The sequence below is a fragment of the Thermobia domestica genome, chromosome 18 (assembly GCF_964235325.1).
Source record: "Thermobia domestica chromosome 18, izTheDome1.hap1.1, whole genome shotgun sequence".
NCBI lineage: Eukaryota > Metazoa > Arthropoda > Insecta > Zygentoma > Lepismatidae > Thermobia > Thermobia domestica.
The window spans coordinates 161869523-161883999 of NC_137471.1; positions in this window are offsets into that span (position 1 = coordinate 161869523).

The following is a 14477-nucleotide window of genomic DNA, read 5'->3' on the forward strand; positions in this document are numbered from 1 at the left end:
AAACTCATACTTACAGATTGAAATATTGCTGCAACTTTCTTCGTTGCCTTCACACAAGTTCCTGTAATAGCATTTTAATGTGCAAGCAGGAAACCCCTATCAAGCATTGTGGTTATCCACGGCGTAGCTCATAATACTTGTTATCTAATATTTCCTCTGATGTAACTCGTCTATGCATGAAATTGTATTTTTTTTTCATTCTAAGTATCTGTTCAATTGTCGTGATGTTAGTGAAATAGCCCCCTGGAAACGTTGATTCCATGTTGATTCAAAATTATATTAAGGATACGATTTAGTTCCTGAATACAAGTACTCTGAGGTTCGATTCCCCCTCGTCACAGATCGACAATCTAAAATCCTCTCTCCTCGCTCCATTGGCTACTTAAAGTAAATAGTAGGAGAAAGGAGAGACGATTGTTCCTTAATCGAAAGGTTACAGAAACGACTATTGCCCCTGCCCCTCCTAAATCTAAGATTGCGAATAATCGCCTGTGGCACTATACTTTAATGCCAGCGAGAAGTTAATAAAATGTAAATGATTAAAATTATATAATTGGCTAAATTCGATATACCTGACAACTCACCCACGACCTCTAGCAGAAGTAAGCCACTAGGTGTGGAGGTTCCAAATCTAACTAAGTATTGGTTCAATTCTCCGAAGTCCCCGAATAATAAACAACAAGGAATCCTTTTTCCTTCCTCGCTCCTTTTGAATACACCTGTAAACTTTTAAAATGCACAGAAAGAGGAGAAAGGAAAGAGAAGAACTCACTCTTTATATTGGGTATAAAAGTAGAGTAATCATAACTAAATAGGGTCTCATGCCATGTAGACTCAAGGCGTACCAAAGGGCCGTCTTCATTTTAAGTCTTTGTGTTTTGTCTGTTTTGATAATTTTTCAAAATTTGAAATATAAATTGCACTTCAAATCTATTGCCATAGCCTCCTTGACTCTACATGTTAAATCAATAATAATAACTTTCTCACGTCCCTCATGGACAACTCAAGTCTGTAAAATTCTTATTGCAATCTACTTATGGAAATTAACTTTTAAATTATTAAATTCCTGGTTCTTCACCTTCAATTGGGGTGACTATATTGTAAATATTCATTCATTCCTGTAAGCAACTGAATAAGGTTAATTGCCTTGTAAGGCAAAACAAACTCGTTATTTTGTTATAGATTGTTAATGTCATTTAAATTGCTAAAGTAATTGATCTATTAGTCATTAATCTCTAATCAATTATTAAATCTTGATCAACAATTTCATAATCATGATATTGGTACTACCATCTATGGAAACAATGGAATAATGTTAAAATAACATTAACTAACTGTGTTCCTGAGTAGACAATACTAATTCATCTTTAATTGTGTATCGTTCAACCCTAATGAGACCCTATTTCGTTTAACTTGACCTAACATACATCTCACTAAGTTATACGTATTTAACGTACATAAAACCGTATACAGACTCAACAGTCCTAACAGAACTAAGTTCGAATCAAAGATAGCGTTATATCTGTATCGTTAGGACGATAATCCTGACAGTTCCTTGTTATTACTATTTAGTCTAATTTATTAATTATCTTTACTTTTGCCCTATGCCCTCTCCATGCACAGAACAGTTCAAATTAAATGTTGATGTTTATCGATTCACTGATTATTCTCAAATCAGTTGTAATGAATTTTGAAAGACATGGAACCTGTTAACTATACTGACCTTCCAGGGCATTAATAGATTATTGTACTATTCACTTTTGCTAATGACGCATGATTCAAAATATTATTGATTTTCAATATATGTAGTATTTCAGTTACGTAATTTCTTGCAAGGTTGCGTATTCGACCTATTATTAACCTTATTAACGTATAATGTGGTAATTTCATTCAGTAACTTATATGCATGTAGCAAGCAAGTAATAACTGTTCTTTTGTTTTATTTTTAACCTTAATGTAATAAGTCCGTGACATTCAGTCACAGTAGCATGTTCAAATTATTATCAACTCTTCATTATCTATGTAATATTTTGTTCAGGACATTAATTGCAGTTATAGAAATTCCAAATGTTTTCAACACAATGTTTCAAAAGTTGTTAACCCTTGTTAACTCTTAATACCGTACTTCCTTAACTTAATACAGCAGCAATATGTTATCATAACGTGCCACTTCAATATGCTATGTTATGCCAATTTCTATGATTATTCACTTGATGTTTTTCTACTAAAGTATCCGTCTGTTGAGTTATTTTAATGAAGAGACGGAAAATATCATTATATTGCAAATGTTCTTTATCTTATTGTATAGAAAAGGTGAATTACGACTATAATGACATCAAACTCATATTAGTCAACTCATATTATGTGCATGACATACAATTCACATATTTTGTAAATCTTCATTTAATATGAGGGTCATTCGAAAAAGTATGGTTACTTCAGCTCGCTTTAGCGCTCGCTTCTTGATGATTTTCGAGGACGAAAATTATGAAGCAGTGGGAATGTGACGCCGGATTCAAAATATGGTTACATTGCTCTTTATTGAAGGAATTGAAAAAGGCTATTTTGGATTAATGTGCAATTACAGGACGGTTTTCTCTTTTAGCTTATCATGAGCTGGTAACAGAGAACGAAACTACGCAAAGCCTCGAAGGTGATTATGGTTGTTTTACTGCGCAAAAATTCATAGGATGTTTACTTATGCTTGGTTACTAACAGGATGAACAATTACAATTTTGTCAACGTGACCCCGCATTTGCGGAAATTTTGGTTAATAGTTAAGAATCTCTGGATAAGTCATAGATAGATGTGGATAATTCTGGAAATCCTGTTATTGACATCTTCCGGCGGTAACAGTCACGCCATCCACGTGTGTGCTGGATCACGCCATAATTTTGGGTGCGGTTACTTGCTAATAGCCAATCAGAATGCAAAGAGCAACAAGTTTCCATATTTGTGAATCTGACGACCAGGATGTGATGACTGATGTGAGGTTTGGGAGTGGCCCTTGCAAAAATAATAAAAAGGGACCTCAAGGTCTAGATAATTATTATTCGGGCGGCAACGACGTAGTGACTAGGAGTATAGGAACTCAGACCTTCGGGACACCAAGTTGCAGGGTGTAACAAGACTTCTATTCAAGGTATGTACATGCACAATTGCTATTTTGAGTTCAAGTAATAGTATGTCAATCAGCACTGCAAAATGATTCATCAGTCGATAGTAAAACTCTCACGACTAAGACTAAAAAGTCGCATACTCGTAATTCATTTTTCATCTTTGCTAACTCAAATACTTGAATGTCCAATCAATTATTCAATCTCTGATAATGTAGTCAAATATCAATGAAGAGGCAAATATCAAATTACTTTTGTAAATACCTAAATTAAATGTTGATGTATACTATCATTTTAGTTGTATAATAAACTAAATAACTTCAATTTATGTTGTCATTTCCCCTAGGTTAATCCACTTTTCCCATGAAAGTCATGGTGTAATTTGATTATAATACTTTTGTGACATCCACTAACCTATAGTGCGAGCAGATCTCATCTTTGTGTGGAACTTACGAGCTAAATAATTAAAAAGAGTCTGCACATCGTCACACAAATATAAATGTCAATCTCAGAACAACACAAACAACACGTAACAGTTTTATGGTGTTCGGTGTTCGCCGGGTAACGAACTGTGTGTTCTTGAATCTCTAAACAAATCTCTGGTGCTCATTCACTTTATAGGGGAACCAGAAATCTCAGTTGCGTTTCAGGGCAAATCGCGAGTGATTTTTTTCTCGAAGAATTTTCGATATATAAAAGTGAAAAGTGTACGCGAAGTTTTTCTTTTGACTAGTTAAGTAGTGTATCAGTACTATGTAAAGTCAGTAAAGTTCAGTGGCGTATTTGGCCTAGGCGGTGTTCAGCTTATGACTCTGATATACAAGTATAATTTTTCTGCTGTAAGTAGTGCGTTTTACAAGGAGTGAAGTAACGACAAAAAATTTTCTATTCTCAACTTCTTTCACTTTAAGTTGCTATAAGTCAGCGGAATAGTTGCTAGGTTCCGCAGAGCAAGACTCAGTTTACCTGACGACGTTTTCTTGTGTAGTCATGGAAATGTAAAATCGGGACGCGAGTGTTAAGACAGAATTCAGCTTTTGACTCATGTACTTGCAAAACCCTAAATCTGCTTATGCTTCTGCTAGCTTTGGTGGGGGTCACAGTCAGTTTTATCTCTGGGCAGCAGAACCGCCCGTTTTACGGGATGAAAGTTCGACTCGTCTGTCCGGCGATAAGTGGCTAATACCCTTACCACTTCTTTGGGAAGGATCACAGGCAGTTTATCTCTAGACAGCAAAACCGCCCGTTTTACGGGATGAAAGTTCGACTCGTCTGTCCGGCGATAAGTGTCTAAAATCCTTTCCCATGCAAAGCTTAGGGGTCACAGGTATCTTATTCTTTTGGTCCAGCAGGGCCCCCCTGCGCTAGGGTTGCATGTCCGACGGCTGCCTGGGAATAACTGCCTAAAACTCTCCTTTATGCAAATGCAACACCCAAAATCAAAATGCAGGTACATGATCCAATGGTTGGATGTTCGTAATCCCCCTTGTATGCATTTAAAAAAAATGAAGTCTTGTTTAAAAAAAAAGAAGAGAGAAAACAAGTCAAAGAATAGAAGTAAAAAGTAAACTCATCATAAGTGAACAAACAAACATTATCTGTTATAAACAGCTGTCTAGTCACTTTCCGTTTCCCGTTCTACAAAGTAAGGCAAAAATTATAAAGAAAGGGAAGTTGAGTATTCAAGTTCAAAGGAAGCTAAATAAAGATATTGAAATAATAATAAGTCCCATAATACGTAAAAATTTGACGTAGCATTTCCGAGGGAAGTAGCTATCAGAGATTAAATTCCTATTATATCAGAGGAAATAGGTTGATTACCCACTGCCCTGGTTTAAGAGGCCACTGACTTGAAAAACAGATTTATTCATCAAAAATGAGTTTCGCGCAGAAAATAAAAGAAAAGCTATTAGATTTAGGGCAATCTCATTGTCCTAAGACGCCCACGGGCAAACACCGTTATATTTTGGATCGGTGGAATAATTATTATTGTATTGAATGCAGTAAAATTAAAGTTCATGGGCATTCTCCTCCTGAATTTGGCCGTTGGAAAAAGAATCCATTACCGAGATACTTGGATACGTGGAGTCAGCCCAGATATCTTGAACCAACGACCGCTAGCCCGCAAACTCCTGACGCTCCGGCGAGTGGCTACGATCTAACGCCGCTTGCCGCGTCTAGCCCTATCCCGACTAGAAATGATACAGAAATACAAAGTGCTGGTTCAAGTGAAAAACCCACACCAGCCCCAGGACGATATATGTAAACTCAGATACTGACGAAACCCCACCGGGAGTAGATCCAAAAACCCTAGTGAATGAATTAAATTTAAAAGATGAATTAGAAATAGCAGAACTAATAACTGCAAGTCAGGAATGCCCTCAAGCGACAATTGAGATAGAAACAACAGCAGGTGTAATACCTGATGTTCCCTCGAACCAAAGACTCTTAGATAATAATAAGTTAGCTGATAAGGAAAATAGACTAAGAAACTTAGTGTTAAGTTCAGAAAATAAAGATATTGGTGTATCAAAAGAACCAGATAGCCCAGTAGCGCTATATTTTCCTATTAAATATGAACTGTCAGATCCTACAACGCCGTTAGAAATGCAAAGACCGACCTTTCAATCTTCTTATGCTGCTAGTAGTGATGAAACAGTTTATGCTGAGATCGGTCCTAGAACTATGTATGCTAACTTAAACACTGAATCACGACTCTCAGCGAGTAAAGAACCAATTCATGAAAATATTGGTATCGAACCCCAGACTTCAACGAATAAAGAGCCAATTTATGCAAATATAAGGACTGAACCAAGGAAAACGAAAATTGAGAGCCCTGACGAGAATAATGAAAATGAATTGCGCTCTCTGACACAACCTAACGATAAAGTATTAATAGACCAGATTAAGCATTCATTACAAACGGAACTGTCCCCAGCAGTAGGAAACTTAATTCGACCTTTAACTAAACAACTACGGAACAAGAAAGTACAGGTCACAGTTGTTCGTCGCCAAGGTGACAACGAAGAGAAATTAGGTATTCTATTTCAAGCTGACCCCTCAGCCCCCTTTGAAGATTTATTACCTGAGGAAAATGTAGTTGGAAATTTTGATATGGAAATACCGACCGACGTTTTTCAAAAGAAAGATGTTAGCGCTCAGACCGAATATAAGTTTCCTAAAATGATTAGGATTGACACAGATCGTGAACTTAAAGTTCTTCGGACAACAGCTACTCAAACCCACCCTGTCATGTTTGAAGATAGCCTTACCCTCCAAGAGAAACTGCAATATTTGGACAGTATAGATAACATACTCAGTGTAGTTACTAAAGCTAAGTGGTCAAACGAAGATATTAGTAGTTCAGATTCAGATGGGGGTGAATCGTTGAAAGACGATTGGTTGGGATACGAACTACAGAAATTACAAAACGAAGAAACAGCCCAATGTCAAGAAGACAATCTGGAGTCTTCTCCTGCGTCATCCCTGGAGGATGAGTGAAAACCTTCTTGGAACTCAGACGAAGAACTCCGATATGACCATTGGGATCCTCCCACGGTTTCTACTCCCCGAGGAGCGAACCAAGACCCTCCCACAGAGGACGCTAACCAGAGAAATGACCTCGTCGCCCCTGCTCCAGTTGAAAGGAGGTTAGACGGAGAGAAGAAAAGTGATGATGCTTTTCCCGCAGTTTGCTCCGACCACCAGAAGCCAATTGAAGAAGAAGAAGAAGACAAAGATTCCTGGTCTGAGAGTAGAATAAACGAAAATATTGGGAAAATATTTGATTACGCGGAATTTGGTTCGTCAGTAATTTGTTTAGATGAAGTAGAAAATAGAGACGATCCCTCAACCTCTCCAACCCAAAGTGAATCTAACAAACAAACTGATAGTGTTAAGAATAGTGGTTTACAACCTTCAGCTAGTACTAGTTCTAAAGTTAGTTAATATAATGAAACTGGTGAATCACCTGCGACCAAGGAAATGAAAAAGTACCAACAAGAGGAAAAGTTAGATCCCTTACAGATAGTGTTCGTTTCGCCACCTGGTAGCGTAGTTACACCCACGACCCCAGTGGAGAAATTAGAGTTTAGCGAAGGGGAAAAGGCAGAAAAATCAGTACTTAGCGAACAAGATAGATCCTATACATCAGAATATAGTTCAGAACAAACCTCCGAGTTAGAAAATAGAAGCGTAACTGAGACCGACTATAGGTCCGTTTCTGAAAATTTCAATACCTCGGCTTCTTTAGACAGGTCTGTAGATCTGGAAGATGAGCCCGTATCACATTCATCAAGTGAAGATAAGACCTCTGACAAGCAAAAATCAAATTTTTCGCCCTTTTTAAAATTTGATCCTGAGGGTAAGCCTCATATAAATTTAAAATCTGAGCAAGAAATTAAAACTAGTCCGGTTACTGAGCCATCTATACCATATAGTTTAGAGAAACCTAAATTTACGGATACAGTTAAGACAGACCAAGTTAGCAACCCTCCTCCCGAGGGTGACAATCAAAATTCTACTATTGGTGCTAAACCACAAGCATTCAAGATCTACCCAAATGTTGAAATTCCCTCCTTCTCTGGTAATCGACATGAGTGTGTGGAACTTTTCCTGCAAGACTATGAATTAGTGGCTAGCATATACCAATGGTCAACTCGAGAGATAGTGAATTACTTTCCTTACTGTCTGAAAGGGAAAGCTCTCTCCTTCTATTTAGTAGACCTAGCAAACCTTTCACCCTTAAACTATAACGTGATGAAGGAAAAACTTAAAAAGGAATTTCCTAGTATTGAGTATACTGCCAGATTAGAATACGACATCGATACAAGAAAACAACAACCCAATGAGAGTACTTTAGCATTCATTTATAAGTTAATCAAGGATTTGAAATTCTTACGAGGTTGGGTTAATGAAAGTGAAGTGATGAGTAAACTTAGAATGAGTTTGTTGCCAGACATCCTAAATAAGCTGATGCTTGAAGTGGATGATTGCGATAATCTCGAACAGTGCCTACAATATCTTAGAAAATTTCACACAGCACAAAGATTAGTTAGACAGAGAATTAGCCATGACGTAATATGGGAAAATGACCGCTCGGACTGGTCAAGCATTAAAGAACAACATCAACCTGGATTTGTACGGATTAGTTCTTGCTACTCAGACGAAGTAGTAGCAGAACCGGGTTACAAAATGTATAGGAACACTCACCAAAATGCCTATGGCCTTGGCCATGGGCAGGCGCAGCTTTGTACAGTCAAGATAAAAATAGGAGACCGCTGGGCGCAAGGTCTTATAGACACAGGCTCGGAAATTTCGCTGGCTTCGAAAACCCTCTTACCCCCAAGATTTCCACTAACTGAGAGACTGAAGGGTTATGTGAAGCTTCGCGGCGTAGGTGCCCAGCCCACAGATTACATTCCTGTGGTGAGAATAGCGTGTTGTTTCAAGGATCACTTGAAAACAACCAAACGAAGGTTTCTAGACGTAGCTATAGTGGACCCACAGTTTTGCGCCTATGACGTTATTTTAGGGATATATTTTTTGCACAAGTATGTCACAACCATTCATTCCAAATACTTGGAGTTGGCAGATAAAGCCGGGAATCACGTTGAAGACCTATGGTTCACAATCCCAAAAGGTACATATGGGCATAGTCAAGGTGTGATTCATACCTTAGACTTAACACAGGTTGAACGATACCCACCGTCAGTAGGAAAAAGATCGTTTGACGAGTCCCAAGTAATACAGAACGATAATGTTAGACACACGGCTTTCTCTATCCCCCCCTCATAGAAACAAACCAATTTATAAGAAACGGAACGCCCCACTTAGGAGTAAGGATCCGTCTCCAAAATTGGTCACCGGAAATCCCATAAATCCCGTTGCTAGTGTAGTTGATAAGAGACAAAAGCTCCCTGCTAAAGAAATTACATCTCGAGTATTCGTGTGTTCCAGGGAAACTACAAACTTTCCCTCGGAGCCTACGAATAGAACGAATGGAAAAGTCAATAGACGTAAAAAGGCAAGACGTAAACGAACTAAGAAAAGTAACGTATCTTCCAGTGCTCCTGAGCTGGAACCTACCAATTCGCCTGACTTAGAAAAAGAGGAAAAGAATCTATGCAGTTTTGACCCTCAACCAGGCCCTAGTGGAACGTTGGTAGCTAGTTCTACAGAAAGTTCGGGTACAGAGATTATTCCCAGAAAGAAAAAGAAAGCGTTTTATGCGACAAAATATAACAAAAAGGACCAACACGCTGTAAAGTCACCCCTGGCCTCACAGGCGCCTTATGAGCCTGTAGAGGAACAATCAAATAGAGGACAGTTAGAAACATTAGAAAAACGTTTGACAACGCAAGGAAGTGTAAATGATCCAACAACTCTCCCTGACCTAGAGAGTTCTGCTCAGGATCATAGTAAAAAAAAGGTCGTGCCAAACCCCTTGGGGTTAAGCGACGAAATTTTTGATATCTATCCGGACACTACCTACAAAGTACACCTTCCAGCAAATGTCCGCGTGCCGTCCAAGGCTTCGTATGACATAGAAATTACCGCACCAACCGGGAACGTGCATATTTGGGAATTCTTACCGTTCAAAGGAATTCGATATTGGCACTCCTGTTTGATTCCAAGAGGTCCAGTTTTTACTGATAATGGAAATATTACTCTGACTATTTTTAATAGTTCAGATCGAAATAGATCTTTGTCCAAAAACCTTTATTTAGGGAAACTTGTTCACCAGGTCGAGTCCTTAAATGACGATACGGACAATGACGTACAGGCCGTTAATCAGATCATACACCTTACTAACAAAGATGAAACAGACGACGTGGAAGTCCCTGGACAACCCCAGAAAGTCCCCCAAACAAAGGAAGAATTAGCTCAAGTACTAAATATTGGTCCAAACTTAAACCCAGAAGAAAGAAACCAATTGCTGGACTTATTGATGGAATTTAGGGATGTTGTAGCCTGGGACAAGTCTCGTCTTACGGCGGCTACCGATAAATTTATGTGCCCCTTAGAGGTCATTACAGATATACCTGTTTCTCACCCCCCATATAGAGAAACACCAAAACAGAGAGAGATAGTCGCAACAGAGATCCAGAGAATGTTAGACAGCAATATTATCCGGGAAAGTCAGAGCCCATATTCTGCACCAATTGTGATAGTACCTAAAAAAGATGGCTCCCCGCGCATATGTACGGACTTTAGAGGGTTAAACAAGATATTACGGCCCAATTATACGCCAGTGCCGCGCATAGATGAGATACTAGCGTTCTTAAACGGGACAAAATTCATAAATACTTTGGACATGCAAAATGGATACCATCAAATGTTCATCCGTCCGTGCGATATAGAGAAGACTGCATTCATCTGCAGCCGGGGAAAATTCGAATTTTTGAGATTACCATTCGGCCTAAGCACGGCCCCGGCCCTTTTCCAAAATAAGATGAATGTTATATTCGGTGACATTATGTGGAAGTATGTAATCTGTTATTTGGACGATTTGGTTTGCCCTAGTCCTTCCTTCCCAGCTTTAATAGAAAGAACGAGAATTATTTTATCTCGACTCCGGAAGGCTAACTTAAAACTCAACCCTAAGAAATGTTACTTTGGTTACGAAGAAGCCTCGGTGCTTGATCACATCGTCGGTAGACGAGGAATTTGTGTAGATCCCGCAAAAACGGAAGCTATATCAAAGGTACCATACCCCACTACAGTCAAAGAAATACGTAGTTTTATGGGACTTTGTTCATTTTACAGAGCTTTTGTCCAAGGATTTTCTACTATTGCAAAACCACTCATTTCATTGACTAAAAAGAATGCCAAATTCGAATTTGGAGAAACCGAGAAACAAGCATGGGATACCTTGAAATCTTGTCTTATATCTGCCCCAGTCCTTGCCCACTTTGACCCAAATCAGGACGCCATAGTCTATTCGGATGCCTGTCGAGACGGAATAGGTGGATACGTTGCACAAATTAAAGAAGATAACAAAGAACACCCAATAGCCTATTTTTCAAAATCTTTGTCCCCAGCGGAGCTCAACTACTCCACGGTTGAGCTTGAAGCGCTAGGAGTTACTAAGACAATTTTGCATTTCCACTTTCTATTGGCAGACCGTCCCTTTATTGTGCGGACCGATGCTCACGGCATATGTTACCTCAGAAATAATAAGATGCTAAATTCTCGTTTCATGCGCTGGGCCATCCGTTTGCAACCTATCAATTTACGATTGAACACATAAAAGGCCGCAATAACGTGACCGCCGATTTTTTGTCAAGATGCCCGCTAAAGGATGAGTTACCCTCAAAATTTGGTCAAGAAGAAGATTGTGCAGACGTGTGCAATCTAGTGTTATGTCCCAAAATAGATATAAGAAAAATGCAAAAAGAGGACGATAAAATAAGATATCTAATACAAAAGAAGAAAGATAACCCCACTGATCGTGCTCTAAAACCCTATGTTGTAGTTGGCGATGTGTTATATCGAGTCATGAACAAAGATAAGAAACTAGTGATACCGGAAAAGGCTATTCCCGACATATTACAAGAGGCCCATTCGTCTCCGCTGTGTGGAGGCCATACGGGATTTTCTCGCACTTACTCTAAAGTGAACGAACGTTACTACTTTCCTAACATGGGGAAAATAGTTAAGGAATACGTGCGCTCTTGTGACGAATGTCAGAGGGTGAACATCCCTCGAGAAAAGAAACAAGGTTTTCTTCATCCCTTACCTGTAAAAGAGGAATTATTTTCCCGCTGGAGTTTGGATATTTTTGGCCCGCTACATCGTAGCGCAGGCTACAGCTATATCCTGGTTATGATAGAATATCTTAGCCATTTCGCAATATTAGTACCGCTACGAAATATGAAAGCTCCGACAGTGGCTAGAGCCATCTTGGACGAGTTAATCACGCGTTTTGGCCCCCCTAAAGAGGTATTGAAGGATAGAGGAACAAATTTTCTCTCAGCGATAATGGCCGAACTAAATGACTTATTTGACATTAAACATGTTCGAACTGCAGCATTCAAACCGTCAACAAACGGGCTGTGTGAGCAATTTAACCCTGTCATTGCAAATTTCCTAACTAAGTACACATTTAAACAAACTACTAAGTGGGCGGAATATGTCCGCTTGTGTGCATATGCTTATAATATATCAACCTCCCCTATTAGGAAATACTCCCCATACGAAATTGCCTTTGGCCAAAAGGCAAGATTTCCTACTCAATTGGACACCCAGTATCAATTTACTAAAATACAGGAACATCAGAAACAACTAAAGTTAATCCGTAAGTTAGCCCAGCAGGCTATGACGCATGTACAGCAGCAGACTAAATTACGAGTTGATCGCACTAGACAACCTATTAAGCTAAAAGTTGGTGACTTAGTATTGTGTAGAGATTATCTACGGAAGAAGGATATTTCTCCTAAGTTGACACCCAAGTTTGTGGGACCGTATTACTTAAGGAGTATTTCTCCCACAAATGCATGCAAAATTGAATTAGTAGCAAACCCTAACCACACTCAGATGGTAACTATTGAAAGGTTAAAGAAGTATTTCCCCCGAGACAACTCACGCGAGCTGGAAGTGTCTAGCGATAGTGAGGACGAGGAATGTTAAGCATACCGTATAGACCATGAGGTCCAGTCGCCTCAATTTAGACGAACTCATGAAAAAAAAAATTTGGCGTATATTATTTAGTGAGTGTGTCGAATGTCTCATATATCGTATAGACCTCTAAAAAGTGGAGTACACGTAGTCAAACATGCCTCTGGCGTACCGGAACACGTGAATACAGGGTTATAGATAGAATCTAAAGGTATAAATTGTGAAATTGTGAATAACAAAAACTATTTCGTATACTCTTCAACAGTCAGAAACTAAAAGTTACTTCCTGGGATCCATTCCCCCTCTCCCTTCGATGCTATAAAAGACATTAGACACCCATGGCCTACTGTGGATAATAGGCATTCATCTTAGTTGGCGGCGCCAAAATTGATCTGAGGAGCAAATACGTCATTTTTAAAATCAGGGCCCTACCATAACTACCATACTAAGGAAAAGTTAGACGCGTCACAGGAAAAGTTATGTCGAGTTGATACCAAAATAAATGTTTTGCCACCATATTGGGATGAATAGTTTTTTTTGTTTTTTGTGTGAATGTGGCCGGCCACGAATGAGTTACCCTTCATCCTCTCCTATCAGACTCCCAATATGCTGACAAATACGGAAAAAAATATATAAGAAAAACGTATGTTGACATGTGTTGGCATAGCTGAAAAGAGAAATTAGGATTAGTAATCGCAAAACATTTATACGTACAGGTGTAACTTCTTGTATACTTAACTCCAACTTTAAGTATACGTCTGTCAGCTGAAGACTCCTCATTCACATTATAGGACTCCATCCGTTGCCGACGCCTGATTATTATAGTTCTTTCTCTCAAGAAACTCGCCGCTCTCCCTCTTCGTGTCTAGGAAAGCATTAACCTGGAAAATAGAGCAAAGTCAATATTGCCTGTGCTGGGTTGCTCCGTTACAAACTTATGCCTACTTATGATAAACACGTTAATGTTTACGTGTCGCTTTCTTTTGACCCAGGTTATCTACCTGAGACAAAAAAAGGAGCGTAATTCCCCCCACCAGTTATTTACATAGGCTACTCCACACAATGCCTGTCCCGTTGGTTTTTCCTTGAGCGATTATTACTTTATATTTTATTTTTTTTCCGCGTAGTTCGGGTGGGAAGCATATTGGTTAATTTAAAAAAAATAAAATAAAATACAAAACGAAATAAGGATAAATACGCCTTAGTCTCTGACATGTTGTTTTCTGCTGCTGCTGTGGACTTCGTATCCATAGATATGAGTGAAATTTTCCTGCGACCCCTTCTGGGTGAACACAAGTGACCTTATGCTGCAGTAAAATTGCAAATTTCTTAGCGATGGCCAATCTATTGGCAAACTACTGCAATGTACTGGCATACTGCGCATATTGTACATAATGCGTTTACAATTATATGGGTATCGATCATTTTTTAAAAGAATGTAAATAGCTATCTGTGTACTATACTTCGCTACCCTTAGTTAGTAAGATTACACTACCTTTAGTTAAGTTCAGTTCATGTTGAATTATGATGCTCATTCTAGAATAATGTTTTCAGTTATAATGACATTAATGATGTTTATCAAAATTCTAGATAGTATCATATTGTATCATTATTTCATTGTGGCAAGATAAGCTTAGGTTAGTGTTAAGGCTACCATATGAATTCCGTAAGAATATTGGGGGTAGATCGAGCCCCCCATTTTTTTTCTGTCCTCCCTTCATTTGGTAAGGGGCTAGAACCCGC